Source organism: Fukomys damarensis, unplaced genomic scaffold (assembly GCF_012274545.1).
Source record: "Fukomys damarensis isolate Sample0158 unplaced genomic scaffold, DMR_v1.0_HiC HiC_scaffold_10, whole genome shotgun sequence".
Taxonomy (NCBI): Eukaryota; Metazoa; Chordata; class Mammalia; order Rodentia; family Bathyergidae; genus Fukomys; species Fukomys damarensis.
In genome coordinates, this window is record NW_022900922.1 from 14903437 (window position 1) to 14929065 (window position 25629).

The 25629-nt window shown below is 44.3% G+C and overlaps 1 protein-coding gene and 1 pseudogene across 1 annotated transcript in view; both read right to left on the reverse strand.

Moving 5' to 3' along the window:
* LOC104860773 (DISC1 scaffold protein) overlaps nucleotides 1-25629 on the reverse strand; it is a 395803-nt gene that overhangs the window by 303265 nt on the left and 66909 nt on the right. The window lies entirely within an intron of this gene.
* On the reverse strand, nucleotides 154-16644 carry LOC109117954 (annotated as a pseudogene).

Genomic DNA, 25629 nt, shown 5'->3' on the forward strand with positions numbered 1-25629 from the left:
CATCAAAGTTACTTTTTTCCTCCCAAAAAGACTAAATGTCTGAAAGAATAATATTGCTAGATATTTATAAACAGGATGTGCAGATTGATTCCAGGTCAGTTCTGGCACAAGGACTATAGAATTCACTCTCAGGAAATGAAATACTTGAATAGTTTATTCCTTTTGCACTTTCTTTTTGCGTAGTGACTTTATTGGTCCATCTCTGGATCCTGTGCTTTCACCTGCTTCTTTCATCTCATCCTCTGACCCAGACTTATTTGATTTATTCCCCTTTTCTTGCCCTTCTATGACTTCAACTTCTTCTTCACTCTTTTGCTCAGGTCCACTTTTCCTCTTCTTTTTCAAGAATTTCACCTTCACTTTGTTTTCCTCCCGCAGGTGCACTGGCTTGGCCAGGGCTGCTTTTTCTTCCTTCACTTCCTCTAGTGCTCCCTTTGTTTGTGGTTTATATATGACCCCTTTTCTATACTCTGTGTCTTCGTGTTTTTTCTTTACTTTTCTTGGCCAACAAAATGAAGTAAGTAATATTATTGGAAGGCCTGCTACCACAGGGAGAATGACCCAAAGCCTGGGATGCCCTTCAGCTGATGTCACTAACTGCTTAAACACACCGGACTCATTAGCATCTGCAACCAATACTTTTAATTTCCAGCTATCTTCAGCCCAGCGATCTGCTACTTATTTTTCTGAACAGATAATAAAATTATCAAAGTAGATCTCAGCGGTCATAGGCCAAAGCTCTAAACCACAAGCACTGAAAGAGGTCAGAAGAAATGGATGGTCATCTTCAAAATAATCTGGATTAGGAATTTTTTGAGGACTCCAGATTCCCTGGTGGTTGGGATTATTGATCATTGGTGGTTCCCATACTCCTTTGCATTTTGGGTTGTCAGAGGAGGTTTCCACTCACATCCACATCCAACCCGACGTGTTGGATTAGGGATATGAGGTGCCTCCCATTCACCACATATCTTCATTCCAGTCATCAGGGGTTTTTTGGCACTAGGATTTGGAATGAATTTTGGTTCATTATCAAGCCAACCATTGGGTTTAACAGCACCTGAGTCTTCCATTTCGGCAGGTTCATCTTCATCCCAATCTTCTGGTTTGACAGCAGTAAGATCAGGGATTTTTAGTCTTTCATCCCATTCACCAGGTTTTTTATCATTAGGGTCTTCAATTTCTCTGGGAGGATTGACATCTTCTAAGAGACTTCCTTCGTTTACAACTATTTGATCAACTAATACTTCAAATGTGTCTTCTGCATTCATTACAAGAGTGTAAAGATGAGTCTTCCTATCTGTAAGGAAGATTTTAAGGTCTACATTTGGTGGTTTGGCATGTTTCTCTTCAAAAAACTCCAGTTTTGGGATGTTTGTCTGAAGATAAAATGAAGTTTGTAATCTTCTCCGCACTTACCTGGTCCAAACATAATGGTATAAGAGGTTTTAAAATAAAAGTTTTCCAGAATCAAGTCATCAGTGTCTGCTGGGAGTTTAATGTATGCATCTCCACAACCAATACCATCTTGAAAATTTACTTCATATTGAACTGCCAAAGGTTTATCAGCAAAAATAAAGGGTTTTTGCTAATAGCTGATACGGCCTGATGTTCTGCTCTAGATTTCAGTATCAGTCCTCTGTCACCAGGTGCCTGGTCTTCTTTCAGCTCTTCTATTTCCCATTACCCATCATATATAGAAATCTCGTCATCCATCTCATCTTTCTTTGCTTTTGAGAAGACCCATCCAGCCAAATTCCCACTATCCAAAGTTTCTGTAAAATACACTTCTCCTGTGGGGTTAGGTGTCTTAGAGTTAATCTGAAGAACTTTCACCTTCAACAACATCACTCTCACCTGAGTTTTCATCCAAGTTTTCCATCTCAACACCATCATTCATAAATTCTGCACTGTCCCGCTGACTGGGTTTCGGGAGTGGCAGCTCGGGCGCCTGACGCCTGTTCCCTGGGTCTCCCCACACTAATCCCGCCCCCGGGCTGCACTGGAGAGCTGCTAACCGCGCATGCGGCAACTGGCAAGGAGACGCAGGCTGCGGCAGAAGACTTGCGAGGCACGCATCTGTGGCGCCAGGCTCAACGGCCTGGGAGCGCCCGGACCCCTAAAAATAAATTTAAAACTATGCAAGAAAGTACTTTATAAGAAATTTGACCTCTGCCTTTTCTTTATGGAATAGTCTGCAAATGCAGAACAAGAGATTAAACACAGGATTTTACATATCAATAGAAAAAGGGAAACGGTGGGAAGGCGCAGAGTTTTTGTGTAAAATAGCCTTCTTGCCACCCTCCCACTCTTTTCAAATATTCATGCGTAGAGTCCTGTATCCAACACCCTCGGGTTTTCAAATTTCAACAATGCCGACATAGAAAACAAGCAACTTGGGTAAATCATTTAAATGACACACCGAAAGTTCCTTCAAATCCAGACTAGGCATAAAAGAGAAAGAATTGTGGAAGGGGGGAAACTTCTAAATTTTTTCCGCTTTCCTCTGAAAAATTTCCTTCACAAAAGAGAATAATAAAAAATGATAAGCAACATTTTTATAAGTATGTTGATTGTGTGTGTTTCTTTATAAACTTTATATAATGAAAACTATGTGGAATCTTGACTGTTCACATCTTGGCAGCTGGCCAGACTCCGGAAAGGACACTTGACGAAGACCCTCATAACAAAACACTCTCAGTGTCAGCCATCTAAAGAAACACCTGCAGTGTCGGCCATCTTAGCATCATCTGTGTGGACAGCACAAAACAGAAGCACCCTGAGCAAGAGCGTCTTTCTGGGAAGGATGTGGTGATTCCCCAAAGAAAGGAAAATCTAAGTCCCCACTCTGGGAGGGTCCTTCCTCTGCAAGTTCTTTCTTGGCAACTGGGAAGAGGCAGGTTTTGGCTGAAGCTGCCTTTTTTTTTCTAACAGAGATTAGGAACAGGGGACTCATTACCCTACTTTCCTAAAAATGTCTAGAACAAAGAAACAGATGAGCTGGTCTAAAGAGTCTCATACAGGAAAGAAGTCATGATCTGTCCCTTGACAATTTTATGAGTTTAATCTATCCAAAGGGTCCAAGAGAAACCATCCCATCTTACTAAAAGTAATTTATCTAAATCTGACATGAAACTACATTTTCATTTTTTAAAGTATTATTTTCATTTTTAAAAGTTTTATGAGCTATGTCAATCCTGGCAATTACTATTACTTCAATATTTTTTAACAGTAGGCCCACAGGCCAAGGGGACAGCATTACAAACTTTGTGTGTGCTGTAATACATGCTTCTCTGAAAGCTCATGAAGACACATCTGTGAGAGTCCTTATCAAAGGGGTGACTGCCTTCATGTGAAAACCATGTAAGTCCTTTGCAGACAGGAAAAACTCACTCAAATACTAGTTCCATTGCTTACATGCTACATGAATTAGGCATGTTTTACCAACACAGTCTCAGTTTAAGCAAAATGAAAATAAAAATGCCTACAGCCAAGAGGAGATGAACACTAAATAATACTCATAGAGCACCCCCACCACACCTGATCCACAAAAAGTCCTCAATGAATGACACAACTGCCACCATCACCAACATCATGCCACGTTGCAAGTCACACCAAGATGATCACAACTATGACTGAAAACATTGCCAACCAAGCTAACATGTTTCTCAAAGCAACAATGGTGTCCAAGCGCTTCCCGGGTCTCTTAAGGTAACTTTTAGTAAACCAGTAAGTGAAGAGAGACACTGGCTAAGCCTCTATAAGAGGACAAATGAAGAAGTCACTCTGAATTTACTTGTGCATCATTAACTAAGGGTTGCCTGAACATCGCTCTTAAGAAATAAATAACTAGGGGCAGGGATTTAGCTCAGTGGTTCTGACACCAACCTCACAAGGGCAAGGACCTGAGTTCAATCCCCAGTACACCCCCCAAAAACAAGAAAAAAAAAAAAGAAAGAAAGAACTATAAAGCAATCATACTCAAAATACCCAAAACACTTTTAAACGGTCCTGATGTCTGAAGATCAGAGGGGAGAAAATGACCAAGCTCTGCCGTAAACAGGACATTCTCAAATAACTAAAAATTAATAATTTACTAAAATGGTCTAAACAATTATTTTAGTACATTGCTAGAGTCCAAACCCAACACCACGAAAGTATTCTTCACAGTGACAAGAACACTAAAATTGTTAAGCTCAACACAAGCATAAGACCCTGCTCTGCCCACTGGTAGCTGCAGATCTATCTCCAGTCTCCTAAGCCACTGAGTCACAGGCTCCTCATTTATACTACTATCTGCTCCATGGGATTTTGTAAATCAGAAATGAAATCATGATTGGAAAGCTGATGGTAATCAGTAATGTCATATAGCTCACACCTCTTTGGTGACAGGCAGTTGACACATTTTCAAGGTGTTTTTGAGCCACTTGTTAAACCACTGGTAGTTTGAAATCATGTATGATGGCCGGAAATTGCAAACCAGAGCATTTTTTCCCTTGAGAGCTGGTTATTAAACATTTATTAGCATACCACTGGCTCTCATCCCTATTGTAAATATATATAAAATTTCTAAGGCCTATGGAAGAAACACAGTCAGAGCAAAGGAATCAACTGGAGATAATAGATCTCAACCAGATTCCTAAGGAAGCACTGCAATTAGACATAGGGTATTATATATCAATTATGAATGTTTAATCCACAAGAGGATAGCAGACTATTCACTTTATTAACAAGGCAAGAAATACAAATGCCTGCTAGGAGATGAGGAATGGGGGAAAACACCACAATTCATGGAATCTCTTGCACATCCTGTGGTCTGAACTTGACTTTGACCAGCATCATCAGGTTGTATAACTACTAAGATCTACCAAAAGCCAAAGCACATTAAGACAGGCAAACATTTTTCGAGATGTAGAATCTATTGCAGTAAAACTTGGAAGAAGTAAATACAAAGAATTGAATGATGACCAGGCTCCATGAAAAAACTCAGTAAGTACATTCATTCATTAAGAAAAGAAAGCTTCCAATAGCAGGAAAAGAAAAAAGAAAAAATATATATATATGACAAGAAGGAGGATGGAGCCACATGTGGTGCTGCACTCCTGTAATCCCAGCACTCTGGGAGGCTGAGGCAGGAGATTTCAAGTTTGAGCCCAGCCTGGGCAATTGTGCATGACTCTATCTCAAAATAAAAAAATAAAAAATAAATGACTGTAGCTCAGTGCCAAGGATAATCCCCCCACACAAAAAAAAGAAAAGAAAATTCGTAAAGACCTCCCAAAACCAAGAGGCACTCCTCTTGAAGGACAGTCCTCTGTGTCTTTTGAGGACTTTGTTAGACAGGGGGCCAGTAAACCAGCTCACACACAGGCTGCAGCAGAGAGCAGAGGGAAGCCCTGATACAGATGGCATCTGGGGTTTGTTGGGTGACATTCAGGGAAACAGAAGGCAGTTAAGTTGAAGACTTTCTTTAGACACAGAAAAATAGGAAAAAATGTTTTATATATTGTATTCAAGGGCAAAACTGTCCTTTAAAACCCACGGATGAAACATGTCTGAGCGGGACAGCATCTGGAACGTGGTTGGGCCTGGGCTCTGCAGACTCTTCCTGCCTGGACCCACTGGCTCAGGTGTAAGGAGGAACCTCTGATGAGGAAGATTTGTCTCCATACAAGGAAAGAACCAGCAAGAGATATGGGGCAGAAACACATCTCAGTTGAGCGAATTTCACTTCTGTGCTCTAAGATAAATAACAATTAGGAGCGACAGGAATAGCAAATGCCTGGTAGTGCTAAGTCAGGAGACACAAATTAATATATTTCAGTCTTCAGTTGGGAAAATGTTAGTTACAACGCACACTAATGAGGGAAGGAAAACTGGATGTTTATTTTCTCAGTTTCTTTCCTGGAGCACAGAAGATTCTGGAAGCACCCCCTCCCCTCACAGTCAAAACATCCTCTCCCGATCCATCCCATGTATTTGGATTAGAGCACTGGACATGTTTCATGAATGGGAAAAACTAAACTGATAATCAGTTTCATTAAAGATTTTTATAGTAAAACCCAAAACTACTTAATTTATTTTGTAAACGTGAGACTATATGGAAGAAAAATACAACACACTTCTCAAACCTTTTCACCCTTGATTTCCTGATGTTCATGGTACAGAGGGGAGTTCTCCACCCCAGTTCAGGTGAGAGCCATAAATTCAACCCCTTATCCCAACCTTGTGCAGCTTATGAACACAGCTGGTCCCTCGCTGTGGGAGCCCACACTTGCTTGACAAGAATCCTGTGTACTGCTGGGTCAAGGGGTGGAAAGGAGGGAAAGAGGCCCCGCTAAGAAACTGCCTTGAAGACCCTCAAGGTCCTCAGCCTGACCCACTCAGCACCACAGGAGACCCAGGCTTCCTACACCCCTTGCTCATACTGCCCTTCATCTGCTGGTATTTCTTATTTTCCTAAGCAGAAAATTCAATCAAAGTGGTTGGGGTGTCCTAATGAAGTCCACTTTCGGAAAGAGACAGAGAGGTTTTGATGCAATAACAATAAATTTTGGAGTAGGCACAAAATGGATGCTACACACTAAATGTTTGAGTCCTCTCAAAATTCATGTGGTGAAATCCTCACCCCCAAGATGGTGTTTTAAGAGATGATTAGGCCCTGCCCTCATAAATAGGATTCGTGACCTTATGAAAAGGCCCAGGAAAGCTGTCTCTCCCTTCCACCCCATGGGGACACAGTGAGAAGTTGGCATCTACCCACTAAAGTTCAGCCTGCACTGGACACCTAATGTGCCTACACCTTGAGCTTAGACTCATCACCCTCCAGAACGTAAGAAATGAACTGTGATGGTTTATGCCATCCCATTTTTGGTACTCTGTCACAGTAACCAACATGGACCAAGAAGTCAGTGGCAATAAACAGAAAAGAAAGATATCAAGGTGGACAGACCTAGAGTAGGTCTAGAATAGGTCTGATGAAGACACAGTGAAAATGTGTGGGACAGACACGAGGCTTGTTGCAAAAGTCCTGCAGGGAAAAACTGTACCAGAAATAGGGTCATCTAAGCCATACTCTGAGCAATGTGCTGCTGGTTTCCAGACACCCAGGCCAGAGGGTGTGGCTGCATGGTTCAGGTACTCAGACACCTGCCCTGGTGCCACTTCAGGGCCAAGCAAGTGCTCAGGAGTTGCAGAATACATTTCATCAAAATAGAAATTGAGGCTTTCCCTGAAAACCTTTAGCCAGCCGGTGCCATTTGTCAGTCACCGTAAGTTCATCAGTGCCTTCTATCCTATGACTTCTTTTTTGATGTTTCCACTTTCTTTCTCCAGACAAGAACATCTCGAGGGATCGAGTGGGAGCTGTGAAAAATACCAGAGAGCCAGCTCCCAAGAGTGAGAGGATTGCTACAGCATCCCTGAGAAGATCTACATGCAGGGGACATGTGGACTTTGCAATGTCTTTTTCTAAAGAAGGAGAAAAGGGGAGCTGACAGGAGTTGACTCCAAACTGCAACCTTCAATCAAGTAACAAAAAGCAGTCTATAGTGGCTGGGGGGTGGGGGCAATGAGTCAGAAAGTGGAGGACAATGGAGAGGAACAGGGAGACAGCATGTGCCCAGCCAGGAGGAAGACAGGTCACAACCATCACCAGAGGCAACACGCGTTTTCTCTTCACACATAGGAAATTAACCAGCTTTCTCTACGTGGAAGTTTGAAAATTGTCCCCCAAATGAATCACGATCTGGCTAAACGCTGGACTCACTTAGGGAGTTCTGATGACATGCTCAGGCCAGCCCCTAGGGAACCCCACACCAGCGTGGGTCATGACACGGCACCAGGCAGTAAAGCCACCAAGACAGCCACTGCTACAATCACACACTGGCTTGGTGTCCTGAAAGACCAGACAGGAAACTCAGAGAGGCTGTATTTTATAAGGCAACTTAATCATTGCTTGATTGGTAAAAATCTGTTTTATTTTACTTTTGTGTGGAAACAATCAAATTAACAGAAATGGTTGGTTGTTTTGATGCTCTGCAGACTTGATCTACAACTGCCTTCTACACGGCAGGTGTCTGGAAGGAACTTCCTCTGGGTTCTGCCAGAGTAAACAGCCTCATATTGTCCTCTCTGTGCCTGGGAACCTTCAGGGGAATGTGAGTGCAGGCTAAAGGTGACAGATGCAGGGCACTTAGATCTCTGCTCTGTGCAGCTGTTAGTGCACCTGGAAAGTGCACCACAAAGGATAAGTCCTCTCTCAACATCCCCTGGATTCTGACCTTGCCTGGCCTTCCCTGGGCTCCACCTTCTCCCTCTGTGGGGCTCGGTCCATCTCCTTGAACAGTAAGAAGTCATCACCATTGTGGACTGGGCCAATCCTTGAAGCAGAGTAGACCACAGCGAACCACAAGATTCTCTCTAACAATTCTCACGTTGGCTTCCTGGAGCCCCAAACCACTGTCACTATGCAGCAGAGCCTTTACCTTTGCCAAGAGGAAGTCAACGCCTGGCAGCAAATCACAGATTGGTGCTGCTTAGAAATCTGGAACCAAATCTATCTGCTATGATTCCCGCCACACATCTTGAGTTCCACCAATGATAATAATCCAGAAAACCAGCTACATCCGTGAGTGTTTCCCCATGCTAGACAGGCTAACAGTGTCAATGAATAACTAGAAACTGGAAGTTAGAACGAGCAGCATTTTCATTCCAAGGCCAGGCTTGTATTTGGGAAGCTGAAGCTGATGTCACAGCAGATGCTGGAGTCTCCAGGCTACAAAATTATGAAGGAAAACTCCACTACTTCATTTCCTCCCTGAGCAGGGCTGGGCACAAGCTCCTGGGCTGAAGCCATATGACAGTCACCCTAGAACAGGAACGTGACCCTGGAGCAGGGATGTGAGGGAAAATCAGTGCGTAAGAACTCACTGGAAGTACATAACAGCAAACTCAACCCTAAAATAAGTAAGACAGACTTCCACAATGATGCTTCGGGGCCTGCTTTCCAAACAGTAGCTGCATTTCCTCCACATAGTCACAGCAGAGGAGGATGCGGGGGGCAAGGCACGAACTCCCTCTCCCCAACTCTTCCACTCGCCCCCTCCTTCCTCCCTCTGCACGGCAGGGAGCTTCTGCCCTTGTCCTTCTGCCTTGTCCCCCATGCCACAGGAGTCACCGAGTTTCAGGGCACTGGGACACAAAAACACAATCCAGCTAAGAGCACACAAAGGCCTCCATCGACGTTGGGCAGCCCACCTCCCATCCAACAGCCCCTGCAGCCTATGAGCAAGTCGGGCTCGCACAGCTGGACAAACATTCTCAGGAGCTCACATTCGCCGTGGCCCAGCATGTTCTGCCTAAGCCAAGGACAGAACTCTGGCACAAAGGCTGGGTAATCAGAGAGAGTCACAGCCCGCACTGCACCACACTCACATGCTAAAGGCAATTTCTAAAGCTCATTTGGACATTACAGCAAATTAAGGGCTACTCGGCGATAAGAATCCCTTGGAATGTGCATGTGAACACGTCCAGGAAAGAGGGACGTGTCCAGGGCCTGCAGACTTTGATCAAGGCACAAATTAGAAGCTCCATCTCGTGGAGCATGAAAACAGATGGAGTGAGAAAAAGAAAGAAAAGTGACGCTTCCCTCTGGACACACTCACCAGTAAAACAATCTCTTGGTAAAGAAAATAAATCACACTGCAGAACTGGGAAACATACAAGACTTTTGGCTTCAGGACAAGATATGAGTAATATCAGTTTTATTCCTGATCCCTGACCTCTGCCATCCAAAATTTGTGGCCTGGGTCTTGTGTTGTGAATACAGGAAAAGTGGCTGTTTTATGAAGAGAGTTCAAAAACCAATGAGGAATTTCAAGTTTTGGAGGAGGGACTGTTATTTATTTATGAAAATTACACTTAATTGTTTGTATCAAATGAGGAACATTTTATTTCTGTGGGTGCAGTGAATTGAGCTCACTTATAGAGTTATTTTTTCCTTTTCTTAATTTATTTTTTAATTGATCAAAATTGTTTATTGTATACAAAATGTTGTTTTGAAATATATACACAAAGTTATTATTGAAACACGATATTCTTGAATCTTTACAATGTAGTACAAAGTTAATGCAGTTGCCCAGAATAAGGTTTCCAAAGTAGTGTTTACAAATTTAAGCATCTGCAAAGGAAAATACATGGACAATTGGAAACCACCATTTCTCCGATTTTTTAAAACGCCATTGAATAAACTTTTTCCCTACCTAGAATTCTTTATTTTTCTTTACATGTTTCCCTGAATTAAAGGTTTGCCAATGTCCTTGGGCTCTTATATGCATACCTCCAAGTGCACAGTGATACTCTCCCCACCACCCAGGACCCTGGAAATGGCCATGAAGATAAGGACACAGAGCGCAGCCTTTCTGGTGCCCCACACAGGCCACCCTGGGCAAGAGGCCAGGAGGCTGGAGCGGGCAGGCACATGTGAGCTCCCATGGTAGCCAAGATGTCACTACGAGTCTCCCATCTATTGCTCTGAATACTATATAAGAGAATTGGATGTATGAAAGTAGTGTACGTACTGGGAGTTTACGATTTACCAGGCACCTTACTAAAGATTTTACACATGCTATGTTATCACCTGGTTTCCTTAGCTGTCCCTCACAGTGACAGGAGCAGGACAGATCTGAGGTTCAGAGAGAAAGAAGTCAACTGGTTCACCTACTGCCAAACAGCCAATAAGAGGCTAACCAGGATCAGAACCCAGGTCCAGCCAGCAACAAAGACAGACAACAGCAGCCTCACCTGGCAGGTCTCTGTGTTTGCCTGCAGGTTCACTGTTGGCCCCAGTGACTATCTTACAGCAGATTCCCTAGGCCACCCCAACCCTGCAGAGGACCGCTCAGCCCTCGGCCTGGGATGTCACCTCCCTCACCATAGTCCTGCACATGACAAATCACTAACTGTCAGGGTGTCACTGAAGAGGCAGTTCAGGTGGGTGCCCCAGATCCTCAAGCTCCAGGCTCCCCTTGACTTTGAGTTCAACATCCCAGGATGCGAGCCTGAGCCAGGACAGGGCAGCAGGTGTATCTTGGCCCCAGTCAAGCGCCCTCTGGAGCCATCTCCAACCTGCCCGGCCAGCCCGACGGCCCTTGAAACAAGATTGTGCCTCCTCTGGACTCTGCCCTCAGTTCAGAAGTGCTTCAGTGACGGTGTCTAATTATTTTGCTTCTGACAAATATTTTTCTGTTCAGTCCTTTTTCCAAAGACAGTGGCATTTTATCAAAGAGATCAGAATACCCCAGGAAGAAGCCAAAGGCAAATGTCAGCAAATCTGTCCAACACAGCCTCACTGCAACCACACACAGGGTAACACTGACAGCAGGAAAGAACTGGATTGATGTGGTTCTGTTTAAATCAAATCTGGGGACAGTCCCCACCAAACCACAGTCTGATCACTTAGAATTGTTGTGAGGCCAAATATTGGGCCCAGGTCCAAAACTATCTGGCATAATCCCTTGTCATTTAAAATAGGATTTGCAATGTACAGAAATTTACACTTAGCTGCAAGACTATTTCCTCTTTATGTGAAAAAAAACAAACCCCACAAAGCCCCTCGCTTTTTCTAGTCACTACCATCCACAGTCCGACTTGCCCATTCTCCAACATCGTGCCTCCCCCAGCTTCACCCCACCTGGCAGGCAGAATTGGTGGCTGTCGTGATTACTACCAAGCCGATGAGCTAAATGCAGTGCATGACGCTAATGCCAGATGAGACAGAGAGAAAAAAAATCTAAATTGAAAAACAAATACAACTGCTCAAATTCTGTAGCATGAGAAATTAAGGGATGCGCACTCTTGCTCTGACTTGAGCATGCCAGGAACACATCCCCACAACGCTGGTGTGTGGATGCTCCCCAGACTGTTAGGAAGACAACCAGTGATCTGTCGGTTTAGGTTAAGCTGCTGCACGTTAGGAAGATGCGCAGAATGGCTACGTGTGTCTTCAACGCTTTGCCCACTTGCTGTGCCCAGCTCTTCTGTAAGGTTTCTACTCTGCCTTGGAAAGCATGGTGAAACTGATCAGTAGTATTACAGCCTTCCAAATCCAAAACCTAAGGTAAATCAGCCCAAAATTGAAGATTCGAGATAGTGAATAAATGAGCGTTCTAAATGGTACCTTTAGCAACTGTGAAAGTATTATAGAAGTACGGTGACATCTCAGCACCAGAGCTAAAGGGTGTGCTCTCCACCTGCACGCCCTCCCCACAGTCTGTGGCCTTCCTCCACGGCTGCCACAACCACCTTTCCCAGGTCCCTGCGCTCCTCCCCACTCCAAAAGCAACAGCCCAGTTTTACACATTAAGCCTTTTGTGAAATGGAGGCTTGAGCCAGGGATTTAGCTCAGCGGTTCCGCTGCCTGCCTTGCAAGTGCAAGGACCCAAGTTCAATCTCTGGTAAGAAAAAAAAAAAAAAAGAAATGGAGGCTTAGAAGACATCCAAGGGAAGCGCTTTCCTTTGGGGTCAGCCTGCCCTCCTGCCTGCCAGCCTACATAGAGGCTGCTGGCCTTGGGGTGTTTCTGTCCTTTTCTCTGACAGCCTGCCACTAGGATGCCTGACAACACAAAGTCACCCTGGACTCCTCCTCACCAGTTCTGCCTCTCCTACATCCTTCAAAACCTGTGAAATGGGCAGATGGGGCTAGGGAGACCCACCCCTTCTTTCAGATCCTTAGCTCCACCTGACATACAAATGGCCCCATTTCCTCCTGCTGCTCTGAACATGGGAGGATGTATTCCCTGGCCCAAATTTGATGACACAATGAGCACATTCACTCACGGGCCACTCCACCAACAGGGTTTCACACTGCGTTTGCAAAAGGTTCATCTTCAGCTCTGTGAGAGCAAGCTGAAGGGAGTGGAAAAAGCTAATGGTGTGTTCCCAGTTCTCAGGGACACAGCATTGAAGAAAAGAAGTAGATTCCCTGCTTAGAATACTCCTGGGAATCTAGAAGTCAAAGGCTACTCATCAGATACAAGCAGATTCTTATGCACTTAATGTTGTCTTTAAAAGATGCAGATTCAAAATAGGCTTAGAGGCTCTTATATCCCAAATACCGCCGACAGGTAAGGGTCTTTTTGGTGGCAGCTGCCAAGGTATGGACTGAAATGAGGGTAGATGTCAATGACAGCTCTGAGAGTTTGTCCTGTGGAGTTCAGGGCCTTCCAGAAGTCAGGGCTGCAGATCTTACCTGACAGGCGCCCTCTCATGAGGCACTGTTGCCCTTGCTGTGACCTTCATACAGTGTTGATGCTGGTTTCTCTGTAAAGGTGTCTGAGACTACCAGTGACAGCCTCAGGCTACCGAAGAATAAAGCAAGGAGTGCCTGTGGCTCCCATTTCTGCTACCTGACTGCAGGAGACCAGAGTGCCAGGCTGAGGTACTGGCCCACTCAAAGTGTAAACTCAACTTGTTCCTTCTAATCAGAAGTTGCCCTGCTTTCACCACATTTAAAACAACTCTAATTGGTATTCCTTTGCAACTGCATAAAGACAAGGAAGCTTATTTCCGCCTCTCACTCTGTCAAGGAAAATCTCATAAACACTCCTAACAGAGTAACAACTTACACTACATTTGTACAGCATCAATATATCCGGTTTGCCATTTCTCCCGTCACCCTCCACACAATCAGTTCTGAGTATTTCCAGTCAAGGCCAAAGCAGAAGTTCTCTTTTGAGGTCCCCACAATTTCCTCCACTCAAAAGCACATGAGGGCAAAGTGTGGTTTACTGAAGTTCTAGAAACTCAATCCCCAGTGTTCAGGGCAGGCTGTGCACGGACAGACAAGCCTTCCAAGTGTGACAATTAAACCTGACGGCAAACTGCAGCTCAGCCCCGACACCCTGAGGGCTGTCTGTTCTGGGGCACCCCCACACACTTCCCACTGGCCCCCAGTTTGGTGTCTGCAAAGTGACCAGATGCGGCAAGGAACAAATGGAAAATGGGACCGGTTCCTCCTCTTAGGAAGCGTAGAGCCTACAGAAGAAAATTGTATGTGCCTGTGAGAATATGCCCAGAAAGGTGGGAGATGGTGGATGAAAGGTAGAGGTTCTGAGGGATCCAAAGTGCCCAGACTCCTTCACAGGGTAGAAAGCAAGTTACAACTCACACAGCAAGCTAGGAGCTTTGACCCTGAGCTAAAGCCATGATGTGAAAAGGACCTAAAATCATTATCGCAAAGGAGCATTTGACAGCAAAGTGGTATTAGAAAAACACACCCATGTACAAATACACACGCATGCATATATATACATACATTCACAAGCACATATATATGTGTGCAGATACACCCATGTACCCATATACATGTACATGTGTGAAACCCGTGCATATATGGACATGCATGTGAACACACACACATGCACATCCACATATTTAAAGTGCAAGTCCACATTTAAGTAAACATGTACAAATAAACTCATACATGCACAAATGCACACACATGTATACACTGGTGTGCACATTCAAACATGTGAGCACATGCAAATATACACATGAACATACAAGCTCACATGTGTGTACGCATATATGCACTCATTCACAGGCATGTGTATATTTGGGCATTCACACTTACATGTGCATGTGTGTACATGCATCTGTCACACTTATACATACGCAAACACACTGCGCACATTCATATACACACAACACACTTACCCATGATATGTACACGCATACACACTCGTGCACACTTACAAGTGCAAACACACACCATCACACCTTGCAGTTGGCTCTCACTGATGGACTCAGCCTGTGGACTTGTGACCTCTCTGAGCATCTGTTTCCCCTTCTGTGAAAGGCGAACACTGACCCCACCTTGCAGGACTGCTGGGATGAGGAAACATAGCGCATGTTGGGAGCCCAGCAAGTAGCGTGTGCTCAGTACGCAACATCTGCAGCATCCTGACAAGATTCCTTAGAAGAGGTGCGTGATGTCAGGGTGTCTTGTTGAAAGTGCCAGGTATCATTTTAGGACAAATGGGCATGAACTCAGGTCCTGTGATGACTAGTGAGCTTGCCAGGTTACCTCTGGTCATGGGCCAGCCCATCCCTGAGGCACACAGTCCAGAGCCCAGTTCAGAGAAAAGGAGCGAGGACCAGTAGCAGCAGCAATGGCCCCTGGACATCCTTAGAAAGGCAGCTGGGCCCTTGCCACTCTGCAGAATCAGAACCAGCACTCCACAAGTCCCCAGGGGTTCTGACCCAGGAAGACGGGGAAGCAGCCCCACCTTAGAGGAACTCCAAAGAGCCAACTCCGCCAAACTCAGTTGCTCATCTTTTCAAGCCAGCTAATGTGAAGGACGCTGTCAATTCAACGCTCCTCTCCCATCACCACGGAGGGAAGGCACACACAGCACAGGTAACTGCCTACAATCTAATCCAAGACACCAGGCAGGTGTGGCCTCAAGGACAGAAAACAGGGAGGTTCTGGGCCTCTCTAAGCCACTCTGCCCAAAAAAAAGCTACCTGGATGTTAAAATAATCCATGTCACACAAACAGGCCAACAGCCTGCAGCCAGACACCCCTGCTGCTGTCTCCAGCCTGGGGGGAACCTTGGACAAACCATCTCCCCAAAAACAGGTCCCCTAGAAAATGAGTCTGGGCTTCAAGAACCCTCAGAGCCTGCACAGCTTCCTTAGTCACTTCCCAGTGTACCTGATTTTAGCCACCCACTCAGCAAGTACTTGAATGGTACTGCTTCCTGGGGATAATTCAGTGCTGGGAATGTACCGGTGACAAGGTGGGTGAAGCTCCTATAAGGCAAGGTCAGTACCATGCTGAGAAGGGAACACAGGGCCGTTACCAGGTGTTGCTGGGGTATCACTGAGACTCAAATGGAGCAAATTCTGCAGGTCCCTGATCTCAACTCCACGTCCACTGATTCCCTGGGTCTCCAAAAGCTAAAACAATAAGACCTCATGCTTTTCATGCTGGATCCAAAAATTCATCATTTTAGTCACTGTATTGTCTAAATTCTAAGATGCCCCGCTTTTCCACTCTTTAACATTGAAAACAATCAAGATGCATGTGGAATTAGCATGAGCAGGCAGCCTCGGTGACTGTGATGCCCGGAGCTCCTGTCAAGTCAGGAGGGCACAGCTCACAATCTCTGAAGTAGGGTGGAATCTTCCATTGCTTCTGAAAAGCAGTACAGTGGCCCTTTTGCTTTTGGAGTCTTGGCAGTAACGCAACACGATGGTGGTGACCACACAAAAGTACAGATTTTCATTCAGAAGACCACAGTTCAAGTCCTGGGTGCAACTGGCAGGGGCTAGGAGTGCTCAGTGCCACCTACCCTGGGGCTTCTCAACAGCTTCCTCTTGTTGCTTGGAGCCTCTTTCCCCAGGACCAGGCTCTGCATCCTCAGCTCCTCCCTGAGAGGTCTTTCTCCTCTGCTTGGCAGGGCCCTGGCATCCATCCAGCATCCCATGTTTCCTGCAGCTCCCCAGCTGCCCACACCCACAGGAGTGGTCAGTGTCCTTCAGGCCTCTGATGGTGCTCAATCCTGGCATATACTCTGCTGCTTCTTTGAGACCTGGGGCACTCAACTCCAACACAAGCGCCCTCCTTGCTTTCATCTGCATAGTGCCCCATCCCAAAGGCTTTGTTCCCTGCACCGTGTTCCTGCCCATGAGCTGTCCTTTCCCTCCCACAGACAGACAAATGGGCCTTGCCCTGACTTCTCACTTCCTAAGCATCACTTCCCAGTGACCTTCACTTCGTCTCCACCAATAGCTTCCAGCCACCCCCGTCCCTCACCTCACTTAGTGCTGCCTATGTTCATGGTCATATTGAGCCATTTCCCTAGACCCTCGTTCTTCCTCATTACCCCTGATGCAGTCCCCATGTGCACTACTTCACCTACCTCCCTGCACCTATCCCCAGCTCCTCTGCACCCGGCATGCCCACTGACATGATCCCTCCTCTCCCTAAAGCCAGATGCCAAGCTCACAGGAGGAAATGACAGATGAGCCCCAGAAGCCACTGTCCCAAATAGGCCCTGAGGACACTGGCCATTCTGTTTCCCATATGCCAGGTCCCGGTATGGAGCAGGTCCCTCCCTATACACTGCCGCCCCACTGACTTCCGCCAGCCATCCATCTGCTCCCTCCCGCATCTGCAGTGATGATGCCAGAGCTGGCAGCAGAACACTGAGTGCTCCAGTTCTGCCTTCTTGGCCACTCTCCATGCCACTCTCCCACCAGTGTTCAGAGTCTCCTGTTTCCACAGGAAAAGAGGGAGGGAAGAGGAAGGGAGAGGGAGAGGAAGGAAGGAGAAAGGGGGAGAAGAAAAGCAGAGAGAAAGGGAAGGGAAGGGACAGCAGGGGAAAGGAGAGGGGTCTTCACTTGGTCCCTCTGCACGATTTCCTTTCCCTTCCCCTGCACAGTCAATGGTGGCATTGCCTTCTGCTCCTGCCTCACTTCCCCATCTTCTCCTCACCCTCCCACCTATCTTTCATCTCTGCCGGATCCTCTGGCCTCATTGTGCACACAAACTTTCCTTAGGAAATGACCTCAAGCCAGCCCTACCCCCACCCTCCCAGCCTGGGCCTTTGTGGCAAGTGGAGGCAGAGCACATCACAGCCTTCTATCCAATCTCATAATTTTATGCAACTTTTCCTAAAACAACACCCACTTCCAAACTGTGTAAGTTTCCAGGCTCAAAATGCACACCCATCACTGGTTACAGGAAAAGATGCAGCAGACACTCAGGGTTACAGAAATTCAACAAGCTCCCCATCTCCTATCCTTCTTAAGTGGCACAGCCAGGGTTTGGCTTTGCATGGGTCTCCCCACCTGGCTCCCTCCCAGGTGTGTAGGGAGTAAGTTAGTGCAGTGCTCCAGTGTCAGTTTCCTCATTTGGGAAGGAGAATATGTGCATCACAGGATCTCATCAGGAATGATTCCTACAGCACCACACAAGGGTTGGCAAATAGAAACTTCTGACTACAGGACCACCAGCTGAAGAGATACCATGCATCCCAGTGCTGCTTGGGACTCAGGTTCAGTAGGTATTGTGGGGTATCAACTCCACCCACCTCAGCCTCTAGGTCCCATCTGTGTGATAAGCAAGATAGTGGGCACAGACTAATGGTCTTGAAGTGCCAGCACAGAGGCCTGGACAGGTCCTTCAACAAATAACTACAAAGAGCACAAAAGAGTTAAGCTCTCCCATCTTTTTTGCTGTTTCTTTTTATTTGATATTCCATACTTTTTTCTTTCTTTAGCACAACCCTCTGGCTTGTGGATAACCCTTAAAGGTAATTAACAGCTACCCTGGGCCATAAAGCTAGCCTGGGTCACAACCTGAGCCATTTTGAAGAGGACTAAGTGAAAGCTGTGACTTGAACAAAGACAGACAAGTATTTACCAGGGTCACCACAAAACCCTCTAGGGAGCCAGTGTTCCCTTGAAAAGAAGCCAGATTTAACTTCTCCAGCAGCATATGTTAAGAAGCAAGGGACAGGATACCCCGTAGGCAACCCACTCTTGGATATTAACATTTAAAACACTCACCATTTGTAAAATCTGCACTGGCCAGATGCACAGGGCAACAGACACAGACTGGCCGGCTCCCTTATTGAAGCAGAGCCTGGATGGAGACCAAGGACAGTGGCTATTGCCCACTGTAACTTGAGACAAAAGGATACCCAGGACCTATGGATAATGAGAACCTCACTCCAGGCACTGCCTTCGGGAAGATAAGTAGGCCCAGTCAACAGTGGACAGTAGTAGACACTAACGTAGTAACAGAGATAGCAATAACATCAACTTCACAGGGAAGATAAATGAAAGAAAACAGGTAATGCTCATGCTAGACAAGCTGTGAATTTTAGCACTTCTTAAACATTTTGCTTCATTTACATATAGCAAAATCCTCTCCCATCATCATAAATTCTGTGGGTTTTGATACCCAAATGAATTTTTGGAACTATCACCACAACCTGTACCCAGAACAACTCCCCACCCCTAACAAGTCCCCTTGGCTGTCAAGTGTCCAGTCAGGGCCTCCCCATCCTCAACCCCTTAACATCCCTACAGGTCCATCTTTTCCAGCATCAGGTACAGACCATCCCACAGCAGGGCGACTCTCCAGATGGGATTCTCCCACTCGATGCTGAGTAACGATGAGGCTTCTGGAGGAGGACAGGCAGGTGGCTGTGCAGTCCTTCACAGGAACTTCAAATATGAGCCTACAACCCCACAAAATGCATCCCTACCACAATGTTATACAGTAAGAAAATTTACTTACTGTGAATTTACTTATATGCAAAGAAAGGGCCTCACACAAACTTATACACACTGAAATAGACTCAGATATCCATCCCTCATAGCACCAAGCTGGCCTTGGATGTAATGCAAAATGACACAGGGTACCTGTCAGCTGCCAGCCAGACCCAGGGGAAAGATGGAGAAGAAGGAAGAAGTATCTCCTTCCAATTTAAACCTGCACTGTGGTCTTGTTCTCCATTCGTGTGTAGCAAGGATAATTAAAATATTTTCTCTGTCATTCTCAAAAAAGAGCCATTTTAGTACTAACAATTAATAATAACTCTTTCATCTGCCTAGAAATCCAGTGTTTTAGGAACATGAACTAACCCTTTACCGTCAGCAAATCTGATCACAAGCCATTCCAGGCAGTGGGACAGTCACCCGCCCAGACATACTCTGACATGAGGAAGGCCAGGGAAGGCATCTCTCCACGTAGGTTCTGCATCCCAGGAATCAATGTGTTAATGATAGACTGAAAACGAAGGCGTTTGAACAGCATGAAATGTCAACAACCACATGCTCCATGTGCCAGCAGGATCTGCAGAATTCCCTCAAATATGGAATTTGAACACTGTAGAGGACAAGTGCAGCACTAACAAATCCAAGGCTTTCTTCTCTTTCTGATCTAGTGACAAAAGTACAAGTCCTACAGGCTTGAATTCAGAAGTTGAGTCTCTCTTTCAAAGTCAGAGCAGCTTGAGAACAAAAGGAGTAAATGAAGGGATATTTAGATGTAGAAAAACATTGCTATCAACTGTGGCAACCCAGTTTGCCATTCCCAAGACAGTCCAAAAGCCATTTTTCTCTAGCATCAGCTCCTTTGAGCCCCACCTCCACTCCATGTCACATTCTAGATTCCCAAGAATTAGCTGCTTTGGCTCTAATATAGATTCATCCTTCTATAAGCCTATTACACGAGTACACACCCCCTCCTCACCTGATCCCAATAATTTCATCAGTGTTTACAACTGGAGCATTAAGGACAATACCATTACCATACTTTGACATCGGCGATCAATTTTTCAAGTGGGGAAGAAAAAGAAAAATAGATCAGAAATACTCTGATATCTTAATGTCAAATTTCTCTAGCCGACATCTTAGGGACCTCATCGTATCATGAAATTTAGTCAATGAGAAGATAGGAGAAATTTGTTCTAGAAGTTTCTGTGCCCATACACCACCTAAGACCAAACAGCAGCCACATTTAGGTTCGATGATGAGATGCAAACGGTTACGTATTGGGACAGAAAATATCATGTCCCCCTCGTATTTGCACCAAGTCCCTGATAGATTTCCCAGTGACAGCCACGAAATGGGTTATACATCTAATGGGGCCTGCAAGACAAGATGACCTTTCTAATTGTCATGATGAGAAGAGCAACTGGAAGTGACTTTGAAACATATGGTAAACTTCATTATGCTAAAATATAATAGCTTCTACTTTAGGGCTCACAATGAATATTAATGTCAGGGCTCCAGAGGAAAAAAAACGTGCTCTAAATTTTATATTGTATAAAACTCTTTCAATACCAAAGAGAGCTTTATTTATAGTCTTTAGGCATCTTCATGGATGCTATTAAATATTCCATTTAACATGGCAAAATGGAATGAATAATCTCGGAACATTAAGGGGTGGGGTGGGGGGGTTAATGATCACTTCCCAGCATCGGGCCAGCACCAGGCAGGGAGGAACACAAAGGCTTGGACTATAAACATGGTCCAGGGAGGATCCAGGATGTGTACAAGGAAAGCCCATGGGTCCTAACACAGGTCACGTAGGGCAGATATGGAACAGGGCTGAAGCCAGTATGCAGAGAGAGCACCGGGAGACCACAGGAGGTTTAGGGAGTAGGACTGTCAGGATGAGTGGGAAGGATGCAGGAAGTGGGCACTGGTGGCTGGATATACAGGATACTCCAAGGGTAGCAGAAAGAGTGTGGAAGCTATAGCAAGCACCAACAGCCAAAGAAAGACATGGCGGGGTGAAGGGAAAACCTGATTCCCAACAAGAGCAAAGCAGGGAGGTGTACTGAAGCCATGGTGTGGCAGTGTCCTGCGATGCGTGACTATTTATCAGGAGAAGGAAGGGTCTCCACTTGGCACTGGCTGATGTGTGTTGTCTGCCCAGAGAAGGGCAGGAGGGAACTGTTGCAACCCCACACCATTTATGCCCTGGAGATGCCAATGACAGTTCCAAAGGTCACCCTGTCCGGCAGCCTCCCAGGACAAGGACGACCTTTGTAGCTGCCTTTTTTTTTTTTTTTTGTTGCATGCTCTCTGATATACAGCTTCCCGGCCACACAGTCAATGGACTCACCCCATTTGCTCACGAAACGACATCCTGCTTCGAAAGCAAAAGAATTCCTATGGGCTAAAGAGTTTTCTAACGGATCTGTTAAAGGAAATGAGAACTACTGAAGCGGGGGAAAGGCCAAAGACCGTTAAACCCTGTGCAGTAGGAAGTTTCAGAATTCATTCCGATCTGTTACTTCAACATGTTACCATCATTAATAAGAACTCTGCATAGGAAAATGACACATATTGAGGATATACTCCTAAGTGAAATAAATAAGTCACACGTGTGTAAATACCGAATATTTTCCCTGCTGTGAATAATCTGCAATAATACATAAGATCCTACTAAGATTACTGACATTGAGAAATGGGAAGAAAGGAACTAAATGTGTAGGGAAGGTGGGATGGGTAGGGAAAGGGTAATAAGGGAAAAGAAAAAAATGTGAGAGAATGAAAAGATGGAAATAAAGTGTTTGTAGATGGGAAGGGGAGGAGGGGGTGAAGGGAGGGCAGGGGTAAGGGGAAAAAATGAGAATCAAGACTTGTCATGTAGAGGTACAAGATCCCAACAATGAATGTAACTGTACTGTATCCCTAAAATGTACCAATAAACTCAATTAAAGCTGAATAAAAAAAATAAGAACTCTGATCTTGGTCCATTATTAATAATGAAACAGAGTTAATTTTACATACACACACAAATAGGAAAAATGATTAATTACCGTATTATAAAGATGAGGAAACAATCAAGCCTCATCCCACCCTCCAAAACACTAAAAGAGTGGGCAAAGGACATGGACAACCAAATTAAAAAATCATAAAGACACAATGAGAAGCAAGTTAAGCCTATTAGCCAAATACACAAGAGATAGTATTATTATTATTATTATTATTATTATTATTATTATTATTATTATTATTATATTTTTTGAAGAAATAATGCCCAGAATTGGAAAGGACGCATTGCTGGTATCAATTAAATGGCTATAATCTTTTTGAAAGTCAATCGGTAGTATGCATGAAGTCATACAAATGAGTACGCTCTTTGGCCCATTAATTCTAATCCTGGCAATTTATCTTCAAAAATAAGTCACAAAATTATCATTCACCACTATAAAACAACAGATACTTAGGCAAACCATGGTATACTGATTTTGAGACTGTTCTAAAGGTAAGGAATAATAAATTGGAGCATCAGGTTGCAGTAAGGGAAATACAAGAGTGCCATGAAGAGCACAGCTGTGAGGCAGACAGAGGGAGGCACCCCAGGGCTTCACTCCCATCAACAGGGGCGGGGCGGCGCCCTCTCAGCTCCCTGAGCTGCTGCTTCCCCATCTGTAGGATGGGAACAAGAAATCTACCTCAACATAAAAACTGTAAAGACTACACGATGTGCTGTGAATGTTGTATAATTCTAGGGGCAGAGAGAAGGCAAAATTGTGCAGGGTAAGTAGAGTTGTGAGGATAGGAGTGCAAAAGTCTGTACAAAGGAAATGCTAAACATTCAACTAACAGCTCTGTTACAGAATTCGCGTGAAAGACGTTTCCATTCAATTTCTTTCATTCAGTTTTTTAAAAATGTATTTTATGTTTATGATATTTTTTGTAATGAATTCAGATGTATGCTGGAATAACCCAGAAATTTCATAAGCTTCCACTTTGGGGGATTCCTGTATCATCTCTAGGGGGAAATGACTTCACTTGCAAAGGATGACATAGTCATAGGAGCCCAGGTCCCAGGGAAATCTCAATATTTAGGGACCTTTTAAGGGCAGAAATGGATTGGGTATCCAGCCCCTGCTGCTGTTCAATTTCTGAAAAAAAAAATGTGATGTAGTGAAGGGTAAACAGACGTTTGCCAAAATCTAATTATCTGTCTCACCCAACATAATAGGTACATGTGGACCAAAGGCAATTGCTGAATTAGGACAGTTTAAAAGGCTTGAGATTTCAGCCACCCATCATCAGACTATAGCTGCACTGTGTTCTTTCTTGAGGAAGAGATTAGAACATAATACAACGTGTTGAGGTGAATCAAGTATAAAACAGCCAGAGGAAACAAGGTGATGTTCCAAATATGCTAAAATAGCCAAAAATCTGATATCACTTTGATAAATAAAACCTGGTTGTAATTAAATCCAAAAGCAGAACACATAATCAGGTTATAATATAACATATAATGAGTTATAAAGGCTTTGGAGAGTATGTCAAAAGAAAAATAAAATTACAAAGAACTACAAGGGCAGGTGAATTATGAGCACAGCTGGCTTGTACATTTTTGACGATGCCAAGCCAGGAGATCCTTAAGCAACTCTTGGTTTCTACTCTAACCATACATATTAAATTGCAGTGCATTTACTCAGGGTCACACACTCTGATAAGGAGCCCACCCTCTTCATTACAGAAGAATCCAAAAGAAAAGTGAGTGAACAGAACGGCCATCTCCAAATCCCAAAAATATCAGTGCAAACGGAAGATGGGCCTGAGACAGCACCCACAGGCTCCATGAAGCAGTCAAGGTAGAAACCACTGGTCAGCATTCCCTCTCTCCTACACAGGAGCAAGAAAATCTGAAAAATCAAACTTGCAATAAATGACAGTCTCTCCAACAAATGCTGTAGTTCTTGGGTCGTGGCATCAAAGAGGAGGAAGTGTTAAGCTAAAACGGCAGGGTGTGTGCGGGAAGTGTTCACTCTGGGCTATGCCAATGAGGAAAACAAGACTTTTTTATAAAATTAATCACTGAAAAATCTGTGACAGCATAAAAGATGCTATATTTAGTTAGTGCCTGGAAAATGAGTACCAGCAAAACCCCATAAAATTAGACTCCATTTTTAAGAACTCGATCTTCATTCGTCAAAGTCCTAAATTATAGAATATTTTAAATATTGTTTTATTTAATTAAAGTTCAAAAAAATCACTCAAATGAAACCTAGAAAGATTGCTTTCACATTTCATAAACTGAATTCCTTGTAATCGGTAAGATGACAAATGAGTAAATTCTCACAGGCAAACAGAGCTTCCAGCTCTCTGTCAGAAACGAAGTAACATACCAATTGACTAGGAACACAAAGGAAACACTGTCATGCACACATTTTAGAACAAGAAATGGGACTATCAACAGTTCTTTGAAAATATATAAAAAGCAGTTTGAAACTAACAAGTATTCAATTAAACTTTTATAGTTCAATTTCTTTCTGTATTGTCATAGTTTCTAGGTTCCTCTTATGACTGACTCTTCAAACATAAAGAATAGAGGTTTTAATATAAAATTAGTAATTTACATAAAAGGATAATCTAAATAACTTCCTTTCAAGTTAAATGATCCATCTGGAGCACGAAAATTACAGAAGCAGACATCATTGTAGGCATGAAATTTAAGGAGGGTAGCTAAAAATATAAAAAACAACAAACATTTCCTCCTCATTGAAGGGGCTCAGCATGATGACAGTGGACTTTTGTCATAATTATGAGTCTGTTCACATGGTCCTCAGACATGAGGTAAGGTTGCTGGGGGTAGAAAGACTCACTTTAGGGATCAAGTAGTAAAGAATTTTACAAAGCAAAGTCCATGGTGAAACCGCAGATGAAAATGATTCAGACCCAGCCCTGACCCTGTGCCCTGTGACAGGCCCTCTCTGCCTTTAGCTCATCTACCTGGGGATGGAGAGGGTGCTAGAGCTGGCCTCCCTGGTGACCGTGACCCAGGGGTGAAATGAAATCTCAGTGCCTGGTTCTCAGGTGATAAAGAGGTGTCAAACATTTGCCCATGAAAAGAGAGATAACTTACAGGGAATTATTCCTCCCAAAGAATATACTAAATCTAGAAGAGCCACAGCTCAGTTAGGCACACACAGTGAGAGCCCAAGAAACATACACTGAAGGTATTCAGTAAGAGCAGTGGGAGAAGAAATTTCCAAATTATTCCTTTTTCTCTTCGTTTTTCTCTTCCTTTTTTTTTTTTTTTTTTTTTTTTTTTTTTTTTAAAATTTTTTTTTTTTT